Consider the following 18,145-nt stretch of genomic DNA (forward strand, 5'->3'; position numbering starts at 1 on the left):
GTCCTGGGAGGAGACGAGGTCCCCAGGGCAGCAGCGGGAGGGGTCCTGGGAAGACACCCCTTGGGGAACCAGGAGGCGGCCCTCAGCCACCCCACAACCCCAGCCCAAGGTTCTGAAGCCCCCACCTGGGGCACAGTCACACTCAAACATGGGGGGACCAGGGACGTCAGCCAAGTAAGCAGGGGCCGGGCAGGGTCCCAGAGAAGCATGTTCCAGAAAGAGTGCAAGGGTTCTCGGGCAGGACCATGCCCAGGTCCCCCAGGGACAGCCCACAGGCCAGGAGGCAGGGACGTCCCCAACCAAGTCCCTCCCTGCCCCTCAGGGCCCTTCAGGGCCGCTCTGGAGCCACAGGCATAAAGCAAGCCCTGCCCACCTCCTGGGAGGCCCAGGCCCCAGCTGTCACCTGAACCCCACTTCAGTGAGCTGAGAAGCTGAGCTCGGTGGCCCAGGAGTGAGGCTGCCAGACCCTCAGGGCTGTGGCCCAGCCCCAGCCCAGAGGTGGAGCAGGGAGAAAGAGGAGACTGGGGTCAGAGAGGGCCAGCCACCCGGGGCAGCTGCCCAGCTGGCTCCTGCCCAGGGTCTAGCCTCTCGTGGGTCAGCCTCGGCCTCCCCAGGGGTCTCGTGGCACCTCCCTTCCGTAACCCTGGCATCAGCCTCCCAGGCAGGCACAGGCAAGGCCCAGGGTTCTCCCCACTCCACAGGGGGCACTGGGGCCGGGGGCCATGGTGGACATGAACCCAGGATGGCCCGGCCACCGTGAGCGGGCAGACCAGAGGCAGGCCAGCACAGCGAGGCCCCGGGACCCAGGACCCTGCCCCCCACGGTCCCTGCTTGGCCAAGGGCAAGGCAGACACAAGGTAGGAGCCGCCGCCACCGCTGCCCCTTGCTCAGGGCTGGCCCTCACCCAGGGAGCGCAGTCTGAGCACTGGGTTCGAGCACTCCGTGGCACCGCAAGACTCTGGAGACGGCCACCAGCTGTGTGGACCTCAGCCCGGGTCCTGTGGCCTGTCCTTCATAGTGGGGTCACAGCAGGGGCAGCCTCAGCACAGCTCCATGGCCCTCTCAAGGGACAGCAAGGCCTTGGGACTAGGGAGGGGACATGCGCAGGGCCCCCACTTCGGGAGCTGTTCCTGAAGTCCCAGGGGGGCCAAGGACACTCAGAAGAGGCCACTGGCAGGGACGGCCCTGCCGCCCACCCAGGGGACTCCCCGCTGCCTCCTGCTAGCCGCAGAGTGGAAGCCCCGCGCCAGCCACCGGCCTGGCATCCGGTGTGCTTTACAGACACGGGACGGCTGCCACCTCAGCGAGCCAGACTCCCGCCTGGCCCGGCCCGCAGGCCACAGGGCACCATGGAGGGGACCTGGCCTGGGGCTGGTGGGAGCTGTCCAGGGAGGGAGCGGAACGGCTCGCAGGGGCCCGGGGCCTCGCTCAGCCCAGGAGAGCTGGGTGTCTGCCACGCTCTGCCTCGTCTGAGGACCACAGACTACAGGGGACAGGAAAGGACAGGGGACAGGGACCCTGCGTCCACACACAAGCAGGCCCCGGGTCCCAGGGCCTGGGAGACTGAGCCTCCTGGAGGCCGGGAGCTGGACCTGAACCAGACGCTGACCTGCCCTTCCCTAACACCAGCAGCCGAGAGGCCAGGCCTCTGGGCCTCCCATGAGCCAGAGGCCTGTCTTACTGCCCCTTGGTCACACTGCCTGTGGGGTGGGCCAGCCGAGTATCCACCTGCCAGATGAGAAAGGTGAGACTCAGTCCGTGAAGCGGCATGTCCAGGGCCACAGGGCAGGGTCATGTCCAACCGGACGCAGACCCCACTGTCTTCTGCCCTTGTGCCCATGCCTGTGTGGACCCCTTTACTGTCCCACATCACAGACAAGGAAACTGAGGTCGGCAGCAGCCAGGGGATGGCCTGAGGCCACACAGCACAGGACGGGCCACCACAGGGCTCCACGGGTCCTGCGGAAGCAGCCTGCACACCTGAAGTGCAGACCACCACCTGCCAGGCTCAGGGTCCCCAGGGGACGTGCTGCTGCCCACCACAGCTCCAGGCCCAGGCCTCCCTCGGCCTCCCTCCCTGAGGGCGCCCTGTGTGGGGCCCGCCCCACTCTCTAGTGTTTACCCCGCTGCCAAGGTCCTGGGCAAGCCCGGGCCGGTGGCACTGATTTCAAACCAGACACAGGCACCAAGCCAAGCGCCACCTCAGTGGGGAGCCGGGCACCGAGGCCAGGCAGCATGGCCACACCAGGCCGCGCCAGGCACAAGCCTGTCCCAGGCCCCCAGGACCCCAGTGCACCCTGGCCAGGCACACCACACTCTGGACAATGCCGGGGTGCACCGAGGTCCAGTGGGGGCACACCGAGGTCCAGTGGGGGCACACCGAGGTCCAGTGGGGGTGCACCGAGGTCCAGTGGGGGCGCAAGGCCACCGTGCGTCCACTCCCAGGGGACCTTGCCACGCGCTCCCTAGACTTGAGCAACTCTGTCCAATAAGACAGCCTGGTCCACCGTCCCACAAGCGTGGGGCCTGACCACATCTTCCCAGCTGGCTGAACGCTGCCCAGGTGGCCCCTGAGCCTGGCGACAGGGCTGGGGCTCCATCCACTTGACTCCAGAAACCCTGAGTGGCACCCCTAGCCCACAGCCCATGGGCTATGGCCCCCCAGCCTGTGGCCGCCCTCCCTGGACCTGGGGCCCAGCCACTCCTCTTACCGACCACATGACCGGTCTTGCTGGTGGCTGGGAGCTCCACTGGCAGGAGCCCCACTCACAGGGCAGCGGGCGGGGGGCGGCCGTGCCAGCCGGGGAGCAGCGTGGTGCGCGCACAGGGGCGGCCACAGGCCTCCAGCAGGCTTCCAGCGGCCAGCCGCAGGCCCATCCTTCCTGCAGGGCCGCCGCCAGGCCCGGGCGGCCGTTCCCTTCCCGCGAGACTTGGGCTCCCACCCCAGCCGGCGGCCCTGCAGGGGCCAGGGGCCAGGCGGACCCCCAGGCTCCTGCACGCTGCTCCCCGACACCGGAGCAGCAGAGACCCTCAGGGACAAGCCGCAGGGACCCTGACCCCACGGCCAGGACCCAGACGACGGGCCTCGCGCTGGCCTCGCCTCCGGCCGCAGGGCCTGCAGCACAGAATTACATAAGTGATCTCCGCTGGGTCGGAAGCCAGGGTAGGAGCGTCCTCCAGCCCTGGCACCCGGGATAATTCCTCATCGCCATGGAAACCTGGCGGGCCGCCAGCAACTCGCTCAAACACCACGAGGCCTTTTTATAGCTCGGCTGGAAGCCTCTCCACTCTAGCTCAGGAGCCAGCCCGTCCCCTCCTTTAACCCGTTCCTCCCAGCTGGCCGCGCAGGCTCCCAGCACCAGCCCAGGTGGACAGGCCCTGCCCGCCCTCCTGTCCTGCAGGGTCAGGCGGCCGAGGGAAGTACTCCTATCCTTTGAATCTCAGGAAAAGAAGACGCGGCACAGAACACCGAGTCATCTAGGTGACTGGCACAGGGAAAAACACACAGCCTCCAGGCCAGAAACGACGGAGCCCTGGCCGCGGTCCGCATGTGACTCACAGACAAGTCTGAGCGCCTCTGGGTGTCAGTCTGCCCTGCTGGAGGGCGGGCGGGCCTGCCGTCCACAGGGGCTGAGAGGTGGCAGCGGGGCTCAGGGAAAGCTGCCCAAGCTCACGCCACTGTCTCGGTTCACTCCCACGAGCAGTGGGCACATCTCTGGGCACCACATGGGCACCGGCCTGGGGTGCAGGGAGGCAGGACCAAGGGTGGTACACTGACACAGGCGGGCAGGGAGATCAGGGACAAGACCGAGGGGACTGGACTCAGGGGACAGGAGGGCGGCACCCAGCAGCTCGCACAGGTCCCCTGGGTCACATTAAGCGCCTCACGGGCTGGCAGGCCATACCCGCCCACCCACCACAAGAACCAGATATCCAGGACAGGAGGCACCCAAAGGACAAGCGGCCTGCCCAGGCCTGGGACCGCCTCTGGGCAGGCCCGTTTGTGCCCTCCTTGCCCGCGGCAGAGCTGGCAAGGAGGCCCCAGGCTTTCATAGACCTGCAGGTGACCAAGCCCAGACTTCGTCGTCAGGCCCCCTCGGCCCTCAGAGACCACCCCAGGGAGATCTCCAGGCTCCCGAGACCCGTGCCCAGGGCAGACGCGGGCCCATCCCTCTGAGGGCTTCTCTTCTAGGTGGGCAGCGAGGCCGTTCTCAGCCCGGAGCTCCAGGCGAGTGTCTGCAGCCGGGGACTCACCCAGCTACAGGGGACAGGGACCCAGGGCAGAGGAGGGTCCAGCGGCCGAGCTCACACCACCAGGCCAGAGAGCACGGGCTGCGCGGTCCTGTTGGTCAGCTTGTTCTGGACAGAGACCCACTGCAGCCCTTCCCAAAGATGCCCTGGGACCTGGAAGACAACGGCCACCTCACAGTGTCCACCACCGGTGTGTCCCTTGTCACTCACAGCCTCGTCCTGCGTCTGCCCTGTGAGATGCAGGCGCTTATTGAGTGGCTTCCTGATGAGAGCCACAGGTAGCTGCTTCTGAACAGCCCATCATCAAACCTGAGCGAGCTGGGGTCCAGGGCACACTGGCCCGTGGTCAGCACTCACAGACACCTCGTCCCCAAGCCCCTGCAGTGACTAGACATGGCCAAGGTGTGCCAACGCGGCCCTCCAGGGACCCACCTGCATGGAGCACTTTGGGGTGGGCAAGGTCAGCGATGCCACCCGCCAGGGACCAGAGCCACGCAAGCACCGGGCAACGGCTCCAGAGAGGACGGGCCAGGTGGCCCAGGCAGGGTCCCCAGCCTCCCGGGGTTGGTTCCATGCAGGCGCCTGCCTCTGCCTCTCCCAGGGTCAAGGGAATGCACCCTTCAGGTGGACAACACTCGAGAGGACCAGACCCAGACACAGCCAGGCCACAGTGGCGCACTCTGCACCCGGGAAGAGACCCTGCTCTGCACCCCCCACCCAGGCTGCAGCTTCCTGGCGGGAGGGGCAGGGGTCAGGTCAGAAGGGACGGGGTGAGGGAGGTGGGGGACCGGGCAGCGAGGAGGAGGGAGGCACTGAGCTCAGGCCTCGGCCTCCTCATCCGAGAGGCCTCCGTGGAGAGGCTCGGGCCACACGGCCTCAGAGGGACACGATTCAGCCACAAGGACTGACGGACGGATGGACATCAGCTAGGATGGCGCAAGGTGGTGCCCAGCCCTCCCCCATGCGGTGAATCCAGAGGTGGAGAGCAGGCCAGGTCGCCAGGGCTGGGTACGGCGGGTGCGACCCCTGGGTATAGCTATCTTTCCGGGTGCCCGGAACATTCTGGAAGGAGGAAGCAGGGTGAAGCCACACGGTGGCCGGTGGCCTATTCAGGATGGTCAACTTCATGTGATAAAGAGTCGCTGCAGAGTGGACCATTCCAGACCAGCGCTGCCCGCCTGGGAGCCGCTTCCAGTCAGGCCTGGGGCTGTTGGGTGCTTGGCCAAGGTGTGCGGCCCTACTGTGTGCTTGCAGCCCTACTGTGCGCTCGCAGCCCTACTGTGCACTCGTGGCACTGGGACTGCCCAAACAACAGAGTTTTAAAAGTTAAGTGTGATTAAAACAAAATCCACGCTACCCTGGTTTCCAGGGGCTGCAGGGACAGGGCACCACAGCCTGGGCAGCTGAGAACAACGGCCAGCGGCCCGCCCACAACTCTGAGGGCCAGACCCGACATCAGATGTCAGCAGGCCTCCTTGCCTCCCGGGACACACAGGACCCACCTCCCTTCACCTCGTGGCTCCCAGTGTCCCTGGCGTGTGGCCACTCCATTCCAGCCAGCTCTGCCTTCACGAGGCCTCCGCCTGCCTCTTCAAAAGGACACTGGTTGTCGGACTTGGGCCTCCCTACTCCAGGCTGGTCTCAAGGACCTGGCCTTCATCACCTCTGCCAAGGCCATTGATCCAAGAGGTCATATTCCCAGGTTCCAGCGGGGACCACGTGCTGACCACACCACCACCCACACTCAGTGAGGCATCGCAGCCCTGGCCGCCCTGGCCACTCTGGCCACCGTCCCATCCACTGCAGGCTGGAGCCAGGGCAGGCCCTGAGCAGCTCTGGAGCTGCCCACAGCCCGAGTCCAGAAGCTGGCCCTCTCCTCCCTGAGCCAGCTAAAGACAGACCACAGAAACCCAAATCCCCTTCCCCAGGAGGCCCCCGGGAGCCCAGGCACTGGGGATAGGCTTCCCTGATGGGGAGGGGGAAGCAGGCCACAGACATGCTTCTCAGTCAGAGGAGGCCACGCCCCGGCAGGACGGTGAGGGGGCAGACTGTGGCCTGCTAGGGTGCAGGGCCAGCCCCCTCCCGGGAAGCTGTGGCGGGCAGCTGCGGAGCCAACGCTCTCTCCAGACTGGCCCCAACTGCAGCAGCTTCGGGGCAGCGCTGCAGGCATAGAGCATCGGCGGGAGCAGGGCAGGGCCACCTGCTCGGGGACCGGGAGGCCTCGTCCTGGTAGTGGCAAGGGCGGGAAGAGGTGTTGAGAATGCTCCACGGGGCCCGACCAGTGAGGGCACTTGCACTTGCCAGATTCACGTCCTCCAATGGCGCCAGGCACCAGCTACTGGACAGCCAAGGCTCTTCGTCTCCCCCGCAGGGGCCCGGCCTACACCTCTGCCCACGGGGCCGCCTGCTCTACACCTTCCCTGGAAAGACATCTGTCCTTGGATTTAGCGGCCATCCTCGTCCAGGCTGACCCCAGTTGCCTCCAGGGAGTGCTGACCACTAGACCACCCATCCAGGGCTCGTCCCCAGCTCCTCGGGAAGGCTTTCCAGAGGTGCCGGCTGACTTCCAGGACGCTCCACGGGGCACTATGCCAGGTCGCAGGGGACGTGGCGCTCTGGAGATAAGAGTGGCAGTGAGCCACGGAGCCATGTGACAGGTGGCTGGGCCACGGCAGCTTTCTGTCCCACACAGTTTTTTTCTTTAAGAAATCAGGGCCTTGCTTACAAACTCGAGATTTCCAGCTTTTCTGGGAACATGATGGTGGCTGGTGGCCACCCCTCCCTGTCACCCTCTGCGCTCCCTGAGTGTGTGACACCCTCTCACCTGCCCTGGGCCACCTGCCCTGCTGTGCTGGAGGCCTCCCTCTTCTCTATAGGAGAAGAGAAGGGAGTGTCTGTCACCCTGGGCTCAGATGCCTGCCCTCCCCTGGAGGCTGGGCTGGGCTGGGGCAGGAATCTGCCTGGGAAAAGCCACACAGAAGGCAGCTCCCTGAGGCCTGTTTGTTCTCCTGGATCCGGCCATGCCTGCACTTGTCCCATCTGAACGGAGCCCTTGTTACTGGACTGGCTCTGGAGGCAAGGGCCAAGTTTTCAGTGCCATGCCTGATAACCAAATCCCCAAACCTAGAACAAAGCGGGGAGAGAACCATTAAACTGGATTTCTGCCCTGAATGTCGGCGAGGCCGACCCCCCAGGGCTACAGAACAGCCTCTGACCCAGGCAGCCCATCCTGGTCCCCTGGCCCTGCTCCTGGCCTCGGCAGCATCCCTGAAAGGTGGTGACCTCAGGGCCTTGGCACCTACTGACCCCTTCCCTGGAAGGTTCCTCCCTCTTCCCTTCCTGTGGTCACCTCCTGCTCATTGTCCAGACTCCAGCTCAAATGCCACCTCATCAAGCTGACCCTTGAGCCCTGTACCAAAAGGAGCCCCGCAAAGCAGTCACCCTCCTCCCATCCTATGCTACAGCATCCTCTCTCCCCGGTGTCAGGGCCCTGCATTTTGTATCCCCCGGAGGCCATGAGGCCAGCAGGCTGGCTGCTGGAGACAGGAAGCAGGACTCCCTGCCCTGACGACCCCGCTCAGCCGGAGCAGCTGCTGCATGCCTGAGCCCTTACGTGGTGCATGCAGGCTGCCTGCGGCTGGAGGCCCTGCCAGGAGATCCCAGCTGGCTATGGCTAGAGCAGAGCACCCACGCGGGCACTGTAGGTGGCACCCCACAACTCCACAAATAACAGGTGCCAGTGATTCTACTGCCTGGGTAAAGTGCCAGCTGTGTGACCTTGGGTGAGTCTCTGAACCTCTCTGTGCCCTCAGCTTTTCTGCCTATAAAACAGGCTGGTGGGAGGGGGCAGGGGTCAGCCATGATGGAGGAATGTGATGGACATCACTGTCCAAAGTGCATGCATGGAGATAGGAATTGGTGTGAACACACTTTACACAACCAGAGGTCAGGGACGCTGTGCTCTGGGTGTGTAGTGAGAACCGTGATGCGTTCCGCTGCCATGTATTTAAAAAATAAAAGCAATTTAAAAATTAAAAAAAAAAAATGAACAGCTGGTGAGAGTAGCAGCTGCCTGTGGGCTCCAGGAGGAGCCCCAACACACGCCGAGGTCGCAGCAGACCCAAAGAAAGGCTCGGGAGCCACCGCCCAGGAGATGGCACGACCACACCACGCTCTCCCCAAGGGGTGATCTCCGCCCCCTCTGGGGGCTGGAGGGCTGGGCAGGGGGCAGGTCAGTTGTGTGGCTTCCATGGTAGACGTGGCACCTGTGTGCGGTCCCCCAAGGCAGGCTTGGTGCCGTCTACCCGCCTATCCCACCTCTTCCAGGGCCTCCCTGGGCTCCCGACTCCAGGGGCAGTGGCTCCCAGCACCCTTCCCGTGGTAATCCTCAGCTCCCGCCTCCCCAGGGCCCACAGGGCAGGGAAACCCCGCCCCAGGAGCCCACAGTCAGCACCGGGCAAACACGCCCCCACCCCAAGCCCCCCGCCCGTTCCAGAAACCCAGGGCCACCCAGAACGAGTGCACCCTGGGGGTAGGCGTCCACACGAACCAGGCAGCCGGGGCCCAGGGACACGGCCACACCACGAGCGGCTCCAGCCAGGAGTCACATGAAAAGACCCCCACCCCAGTCCCCACCAGGAGAGGAGCCCGTTGCCATGCCCAGCTGTGAGCCGCTCGGCCGCTGCCAGGCGCCTAGGGCAGGGCCACAGCTACACCAGGAGCAGCGGGCAGAGGCCACCGAGCAGGACGGAGCAGGGACTGCCTGGATCTCAGTGAATGGCTCGCTCTGTCACCAAGTGGGACAACAGCGTACCCTACGACCCCGGGTCGTCCTGGCTGTGTCCAGAGGTCCCACGGGAGTGAAGCGCTCTCCACAGTCAGGCCTCTGAGCCTGGAGCCACCTTGAATTAGCATCTTCCTCACTGGCACGAAGGAGTCCATGACCAATGGCGTCCAGTGCAAGAACAGCACTGTGACATCCCTCCTGGGACAGCCTGAAGGCTGAGGAGCCCGGGACACCGGGAGGAAAGTGCAGATAGCCCAGGTTCCAACCTCACTGGCTGTGTGACTTCAGGAAGACACTAAGCCTCTCTGTGCCTTGGCGTCGAGATGCATGCAGACTCCCCAGGAGGGTCTGGAGAGTCTGTAAGCCGGGCAGCATCAACACCAGGGGACAATCACAGACCCTGTTATGACGGCTGTAGTTTTATTGCTGCTGTAGCTTCATCATAGAGATTCGCAACAACTTCAAATTTCAAAAAGGCCTACAGCAGAAAGCCCGCCCAGCTGAACCCCTGGGGCTGGGAACTGGGTACACCCCCCCCGGGGGACCCCACCACCACCTAGGCTCTCCAGAGCCCCCAAAGCAGCAGCCCTCCAGCCCCCAGAGGGGGCGGAGATCACCATCAGGTGGAGGAGACCATGTCAGAGCCAAGATCAAAACCAAGTGCAATCATCAGGCAGGCCCCATCCATAATTACGAATCTGATGTCATTAGGCACCCGCTAACCTCATTACTTATTTATTTACGGGATTGCTTATTTAATTTATGAGCCTCCTTCCCTGAAAAGTCATCTCAGCCAGCACCCCTCAGGCGAGGAAGGAGGAGGAGGAGGAAGGGGCCCCCCCTCACCGGCCCCACCCCCGTCCTGCTCCTGCTCTGCCTCGGAACAGCTCCCCCCAGGTCTGGTGATGCCCAAGGTGACTGCTGGGGAGGGCAGACCTGGCAGAGCCAGGCTCAGTGCTAGACCCGGAAAGCTCCCACTGTCATCTCCCCAGCACAGAAGACCCTCGGGGGAGCGGGGCTCTGGCACCAGTGCTTGGCATCACCTCCGATCCCTGTGACAAAGGGAGCTGGTCCTTCCGGGCACAGAGGGGAAGAAGCACCAACTTGTGGTCACAAGTTTTAATTTTCATTGTGCTGAGAAGTCACTTGACCTCTGAAGGCCCCCGTCTCCTCAAACCTGTAGAAGGAGAGTGAAAAACCCAGAGGGGGCCCCCTCGAGGGCTGCTGCCCAGGGCCACGCTGTGCTCCCGGCCAACGCAATAAGACAAGAAAAGCAGGAAGTGGCATGAAGACTAGGAAGAAAGGCAGAGCCAGCGTCGCGGGGGGAGGGGCCACTTCCCCAGGCCAGGGGAGCTACACCAGGTGGCCACAGCCTTTCCCAAAATGCAGCCCACAACTTCATTATAATATCAGGAAGCAAGACTCCACCCTTGAAACCTTACCCCTGCCTTTGATGTACCCCCTTAAATAAATCACCTTAGACATTTAAAAAAAAAAAAAAATGCAGCCCACAGTGCAGTGTACTTGAACACGAGTGGGGTCCACCAGAACGGCTGACAGGAGTGCCCATGAGGGTGTGCGCCACTGGGGTTCCCAGGTCTGCGGGTGGACGCAGAGCCGGGTGAGAAATCAGCTATAAGTCCCACACAGCCCCCACACGCCTGGCAACCCACCCTCACAGGAGAGGGGCGTGCAACGGTGTCCCCAGCACGAAGAACGAGCTCCGGGCTGGGGCTCAGCGGGACAGCGCTCGCCCAGCGCCGCAAAGCCCTGGGTGCGACCCACAGCACCACATATAAGTAAATACATAGGACTGAGGCCTCACGTTCAACTATGACTGAAACACAAATATTAAAAAACAGGAGGAGCCCTGACGACAGAGGACACAGCGTGAATGTCAGAACGACAGAGCGGCCAGACACGCAACCGCACGTGTGTGCTGTGTGATGATTTCACTGTGCACCTCTAGAAGGTTCCGGAACTTCTATGGCAGACAGTTCCTCTGGAGGGGCAGGGCATACCCTAGTTTGTGCTGGTACCAGTGTTAGCATCCAGCGAGATCCAGGGAACCCCGAGAGCTGCGCCTTCCCACAGGCTGGCTGGACCTCCAGGCTGGTTGGCCAGAGTGTGACACACAGACAAACCCACACGCAGGCAGCAACGCCCCCAACTTCTAGGTCAGGTCTGTGGGTCCCGGAGCCGTCCCTCAAGTTTCCCAAAGGTCCTGACTTATGAACCTCAACAAAATAAGTTGGGGTTGACTCTCAGACCTGCCTCCCCTTGCAAAGCCCTTGGCCTCTGGACCTCAGCCTCCCCAGCTGCAGGAGCAGAGGGGCAGTAGAGCAGCAGGTCCAGGCACATGCCAGGGGCCTCGGGGGCTCACCACTGCTGCTGCCATAGGAGCAATAGGGCCCTGCATGGACAGGACTGGCCAGGGTCCTCACGACCCTCCACAGACAGGGCTCAGTTCAGCAGCACCTGCATCCCCAAGGCTCCTGCCCAGCTTCAAGATGGGGCACTTAACTGGTGCCTGCTCTCCAGGGCTCCAGCTACCCCGGCCCCCAGGAAGAGAAGAGGGAAGGACAACCCTGGCCTGGGGTCTCCCTGAGGGCCACACCAAGGTACCCTGCAGGGTCATCTCAGGAAGGCCTCAGCAGGACTCCTGGTAAAGTGAGGGCACAGGACAGGGGCACACCGGAACCCCTGGGCCAGGGGTCGAGCAAGAGCCCAGCCATTTGTGAAAGGAAAAAGGCAACCATGGCGAAGGGCCAGGAGGAGGATGCAGGGACAGGGACTCTGCCCGCTCCCGGGGCCTGTCCAGGGTAGCTCCAGACCAAGGGACAGGGAGGGGCTGTGTGGAGCGGAAGCCGCAGCAGGAGGGGCGTCCCCCGGGTCCGATTAGCGGGGTGGCCGCAGGCAGACAAGCTCAGCTGTCAGCAGGGCCATCGCGGGCACCATTAATTGCTGTCATTTGAGGGTGGCCCTGTGGGGAGGGGAAGGAGAGGCAGGGCTGAGCGTCCTGAGCTGGGGGGAGATGAGGATATCCCACGGGCTCCTGGCCCTGAGGACAAAACCAGTCCCACTGCCCAAGAAAGGATGAGTCTCAGAGCTGTGACCCCACAGGCCAAGGACCCGCCACACACACCTGGTCCCCTGTCTGCCTGCAGACTGTCCCAATGGGCCTCCTCGGGCAGCAGAGAGCGGCCATCCTGGGCTCACCTTCCAGCCCCACCTGGATTAACCACACCCAGACACCCAGACACCCAGACACCCCGAAACCCGCTCTCAGCACGCCCAGCTGCAGGGCCCAGCAGGCCCACCACCCCCAGGACTCAGGCGCCACACCTCAAGGCCCAGGTCCCCTCCTCCCTCCCAGGGCACAGGGGCCTCCAGGTGAAGACTCGCCCACTTCCTGGGGTGGCTCTGGATCAAAAGAGCCCAGTGCAGAGGGCCAGAGAGGTCTCCAGCCTGCGCACGGCCTGCCTGTCTGCAACTGTCACCATCCATGCTTGACATCTGCCCCCAGGTGCGGATGACCTGGGAATGGCCCCACTCCCACTGCCCCTGCCATGGCCCCCAGACAGGCCTCATGTGGGCGGAGCGGCCACCTGGGTCCTGCCAAGAGGGCTCCTGGGAGCAGCAGGCTGCCCGCCCCCCCCACCCCGTGATGGATGCCCAGCAGGGAAGCTAAGTGCTCGCAGACAGAAAGCCCTTTTATTGTCCTCAGGCGGCCACTGGCGTGACAAGGAGATAACTCAGCCCGAGGAAGGCTCCCAGGGGCAGGACTGGACAACACAGGGCAGGCAGCAGAGGAGCACATCTAGGCCGCCCTCGTCAGTGCCCAGCCATCAGGGGGCGAGGGCTCAGGGCCAAGGGGAGGCCTCCAGGGAGACCCCAGGCCACTCACCCTGAGCTGCCCTCCAGAGGCCAGGACAAGCCACCAGGCAGGGCACAGGCCACGCCTGCAGGACCCCACCCCCCCGCAGGTCTTTGTTCGAATGCCGTCCTCCCAGGGAGGCCCTCCTGGTCCCCACTTGACACTGCAGGCGACCCTTCCTGCAGTCCCTCGCCCAGCGCTCGTCCCTGTCCTGATGGTCCCTCACCCAGCCTTCGTCCCCAAGATGCAAATCTTGAGGGTTCAAGGCTCTGCCTCACCCTGGGGCCTGGCACAGAGTAGGCGCTTTACAAAGAAATCCCTCTGCCTGATGAGGACACCTCCCCAGGCCGCGCCAGCCAGGCGCCTCCTCGCCCCCTTGCCCCCTGGCACACCTCGCCCCGTCCCGGAAACCAGCACCCCCACCCACCGCTCCCCCCTCCTGGGCACCTGAGGAGCCCTGGCCACATCTGCCAGGCAGAACCGTCCCCCCAGGAACTCCAGGCCCTCTTCCCACAGGGGGTCCCAGCAGCATAAGCCTTAGGGACAGAGGGGACAGAGGTGACCTACCAGAAACTGGCCCCAGCGAGACTGTGTCCAGTGAGACTGTGTCCTCAGAGGCCAGGGAGACCTGCGGGAGAACACACTGGTTACTGAGAACCCGGCTCCCAGGGTGGGGCCTTGAGACCATGTCACCTGCAAGGAGGTGATCATGGCCTGAGCCCTGTGCCTTGTACCAGCAGCCCAAGGACTTCTCCACAGTGACCCGGTGACAGAGGCACTGCCACCCTCTGAGAGGGGGACACTGAGGCTCAGAAACAGCCTCGCAGCCGGCCCTGTGGCGAGGAGGTGCCAAGGCCGGGCTTCCACAGACGGGCCCGGGCAGCCCACGCACTGCCCCTCGGCGTCCTCGGCTCCCAGGAGCCCATGCCCGAGAGCTGGAGAACCCACGGCCCCTCACCAAGGTGAACGCAGGGCAGAGACAACCAGTACCCGGAACAGGGACAAGAAAATGAGGGCCTCGGGCTGCGGATATGGCTCAAGCGGTAGCGCACTTGCCTGGCATGCGCGGGGCGCTGGGTTCGATCCTCAGCACCACATACAAATAAAATAAAGATGAATAAAGATGTTGTGTCCACCAAAAACTAAAAAATAAATATTAAAAAATAAAAATGAGGGCCAGGTACGGGGGGACGAGGCAAAGACAGATATATTTCTCCAGAGGACACGGGGAGGGTGCGTGGTGACGGCTGGCAGCAGGACGCAAGCTAAACCAGGAGGGGCCCCTCCAGACAGGCACTGCCCATTGCTGACAAGGACTTGGAACAACCAACCGTGTGCACGGCTGGCCCCACACCGAAGGGCGCAGCCACCACGGAGGATGGTCGGTGAGGCCTCCGCCAGGCGGGGCTCAGGCTCCACCGCAGGACCCGCGAACACCGGAATTCAGAGAAACAAGCCACCCGCGAGGACCTGGTGCGAAAACCCAGGGCGACCCCCTCCACACCCTCAAGACCAGCCCCTGGCCGCCACCAGCGCACCTCGGGGTGCCCTGCCCAGGGCGCCTCTTCTGCAACAAGGCAGAGAGGACCAGGGGTGCGCGGCCACCACAAGGGACTCAGGCTCGCAGGGGACCCAGGCTCGCAGGCAGCCCGAATGCGGCCCTCAGGGCTCACCCGCGACTGTCTATTAGGGAAAGCGACCCAGGCAGAGGCCCACTGCCTGTCCTCCGCTGCCACCCTGACCCTGACCGCACCCGGTCAGGACATGTGAGAACTTCTGCATAAAAAAAAAAAAAAAAAAATCCACCGTCCTGGAGAGACACTGCAGAGGTCCCCACAAGGCGGGCCCCAGCTGCCCACTGTGGCCCTGGGCAAGGCCCACCTGAGCACAGCTCTTCCGTCCGGACAGAGCTGGCTGCAGCTGCCTCAGGACGCGCCCTGCAGAGCCCTTGGTCCTAGGCAGACCCAGGCGGCTGCTTCTCCAGTGGAGGTCGAACCCCAAGGACCAAACCTGCTGTCCAGAGGCCGGGGGCAGCTGTGTGACCAGGTCCCTGGGTTCAACCGGCCTGCCCCTCCCGACTGTGCAACCTGAGCCTGGGAGCCTCACCTCTGAGCCTGTTTCCTTGTCCCCAGAAAGAAAATGATGAACCACCAAGTGGCCGGACGTGGAGTGCAAGAGCCAGGCCATGCCCTGGGCAAGCTTCAGGGCCAGCAGTGCTGTGCCCTGTCCAGTGGCTGGCGAGCTGCCCTCTCCAACCCCACCTGCCCGGCAGCCCTCCCACACCCCAGGGGACCCTCAAGGGGGACAGCCCGGCAGCGTCTTTCCTGCTCTTTATTCTCCAGGAGGCGCTCTCACTGGTGCCCAGCCTGGCAATGGGTCTCGCCATCTGTGGCAGCTCCAGGGACAGGCCCTGCGGGAGGCTGGAGGCAGGGAGGGCCTGGGCATGGCTCCCAGAGCCTCGGTGGCCAGCCACCTGCAGCCTGCCTGGGATGGCTCCGCAGGGCCAGGCCCAGAAGGCACTCTCCCTGGGCAACGGGAGGCTCCAGCCTCCGCCCTGGGCACAGCTGGGAATCCCATGCCAACTCTGACTCCAGGCACCAGAGCGGCGGCAACCCCAGACACCCAGCGTAGGGTCCAGGGCAGGCGGTCCAGGAGGGGACTCCGTGACTCCCAGTATGAGACACACGCGGGGTCCCTGGTTTAGGGAACTGACCCAGCAGGGACCTCAGGAAGAGCTGGCCAGAGGCAGGGAGGACTGCGGGGAGGGAGGGGCCTAGGAGGAGGCTGGCTAGACAAATGCCCCGGGGCCCTGGCTGGATCAGGGGAAGGGGGCAGGCAGGTCCCTCCAGTTTGAGAATCCAGCAGGTTCAGTGGAAACAGGCAACCCTGGGAGGGCCCTGCCCCTGTCCAGACAGCCAACAAGGCAGGCCCAAGGGGCTGTCCAGGTGGGAGGGGGGAGGAAAGACACAGTGCAGCGGAGTCCACAGTAGGCCAGAGGCAGAGCCCAGGGGAGCCAGCCCTGGACAGCTAGGGGCCAAGTGCCCACTTCCTCCGCCCTCTGCATCCCTGTTCACCCTGTCACCCTCTTAGTCCTCACAAGCACTAGTGTGTCCTTCCCCTGCCTAGACCAGGAGCTGAGGGTCAGGGTGGAGGCACCTCACGCAGGCACGGTGCAGGGAAGGGACCCTGGCCAAGTCAAACACAGGCCAGCTCTCCAGACCCCAGGTGCCAGAACCCACGGGAGCCAGGGCAGGAGGGACCCTCCTCGGCCTCCAGAACTGCTGGGAACCCAGAGGGACAGCGCAACATGGCCCCTGGGCACAGCTGAGCCCACCTCCTGCAGGAGGCCGGGCCAGATGCTGGCACTCACCACCCACACACACGTTCACGCCCGGGCCCTGCCGCCACGCTCTCCACACCCCCACTTGGCTCAGACAGGCTGTGGGGACCAGGGGTTGTGGGGTCCACGGGACATGGGGTCCGGGGGGGCATGTCCAGAGGCCGGGAAGACAGCCACCGGGCCTGGCCACAGACAGCTGCAGGAAGGGCGGGGCCTCCAAGGGCCCCTCCCCAGGCCCGCCCTCACCAGCCCCAAAGGAGCCCCCAGACCCCTCCTGGCCTGTGTCCTCCCAGGACCCCCAAGAAGCCACCCAAGCACACACCACAGAGGCCAGCTGGCCTGTCCCCGCCCACTCACAGACCCAAGGCCACAGGCTCTTCCTGCTTCCACCCCAAGGCCACCAGCAGCCTACAGCCACAGGCGCAGGGTGGGAGCCCCACCACAGGCATGAGGTCACGAGGTGGGTCCTGGAGGCGCCCCACACTCCCACAGGTGCACCAGGCAGCAAGCAGGGGCTTCTAAGAGCAGTAGCCACAGCGACAGGAACCAGGTGACCCCCACCCCCGTGAAGGTCGGGGTCCTCCCCAGCAGGGCCAAGCACTGAGGTCAGGGTGCAGCTGGCAAGAGCGAGGCCTGAGTGGGGCCAGAGCAGCTGGGGGCCGGGGGGGCTGCTGGACTCACCAGGTAGGACAGCCAGCAGGGCAGCTCCGACAGGGAGGCCACGGCCCGCCCCCCACAGGGGACCCACCACAGGGTGCCACCCCGACCCTTCCCACCAGGCTGCTGGGCCACCAGGAGAAGGCCCAAGGCTGTGGTCCTCCAGGCCCCAGGCGCAGGCCTTTGCCTCCAGGGTCCTGTGCCCCAGGGCAGGTGGCCAAACGCTGGCTGCGAGACACAGGCTGGCGTCCCCCACTCCACTGCCCAACCTCCAGCCAGGTCCACTGTGGACCCAGCATGGCCTCCCAGAAGGCACCTCTGCAGGCTGGCCAGGGGCAGCACAAGCCAGATCCAAGCGGGGACAGTGCTGTGAGAAGGCGTCCTCCACCCCCGGGACTGACCTGGCGCCTGAGCCCACCTCTCCACCCAGGAGAGCGGGAGCAGCCCCCGTCCCGCAGGCCTGTCACTGTGCCCTGTCACCATGGAGCCAGCGGCCCTGACAGTGGGGGAGGGCACCTCCACTGCCTTTCCATTCAGAAGCAACAGGGACATTTAATTTTCCTTCTAAAGTGACAGCTGGGTGGTCACCGCTCTCCTTGAAGCTGAGGGAAGCCTTCAAAGCCTGCCAAGGTCTCGGCCACCACTGCGGGCGGGCGGGCAGGCAGCGGGGGAGCCTCTCCCCCCAGAGAAGCAGCAGCCTCCAGACCAAGGCCAAGAGGGGGGCAGATGGTAGACAGGGCTGGAGGGCTGGAGGGCCAGGAGAGGGGGACCCAACCACAGGGACAGAAGACCTGTCCAGGAAAACATGCAGTGCACAGGCCCCAGCTACGATGCGCACCCCGCCCCATGCCCGCCTGCCCAGGCCCCACTTGAGACCTCCCGGTACAGGGTCCAGCAGGCCCAGCCCCCAAACAGTGCCCATCACACAGTCCCTGCAGGACACCTGCAGGCCCACGGCCACCAGACCCCACACGTCTCCACAGCCTGTGAGCTGCCGTCATCTGGCCCACTTCACAGGTGGAGAAACTGAGGCCCAGGAGGTCCAACCACTTGCCCGGGACCACACTGTCAGCCAGGGTCAGGGACATGGGACCGTCCATCTGAGGCCACCCCACCCTCTTCCTCGCATGCCAGTGGGTCTGGAACCTGCTCTCAGAAACCTCCGGGCCCTCTCCTGGCTCAAGGGTGCAGAGCCAGCCAGACGCAGCAGCCCGGGGCCATCAGCCGCCAGAAA

General features: G+C 64.5%; 1 protein-coding gene across 15 annotated transcripts in view; it reads right to left on the minus strand.

The window, feature by feature from the left end:
• Nucleotides 1-18,145, minus strand: part of NCOR2 (nuclear receptor corepressor 2) — a 137,683-nt gene that overhangs the window by 102,952 nt on the left and 16,586 nt on the right. For 10 of the 15 annotated variants that reach the window (XR_014020992.1, XM_081285500.1, XM_081285506.1 and 7 more), the window contains exon 2: nt 13,482-13,542. The gene's annotated coding sequence lies outside the window, so the exon portion shown is untranslated. Of the gene's footprint in view, nt 1-2,711; nt 3,107-13,481; nt 13,543-18,145 lie in introns of those variants that run through there. The other 5 variants (XM_081285496.1, XM_081285497.1, XM_081285495.1 and 2 more) reach the window with 3 other exon arrangements.

The sequence above is a fragment of the Spermophilus citellus genome, assembly GCF_964194105.1.
Source record: "Spermophilus citellus genome assembly, chromosome: 3".
In the NCBI taxonomy this organism is placed as follows: Eukaryota; Metazoa; Chordata; class Mammalia; order Rodentia; family Sciuridae; genus Spermophilus; species Spermophilus citellus.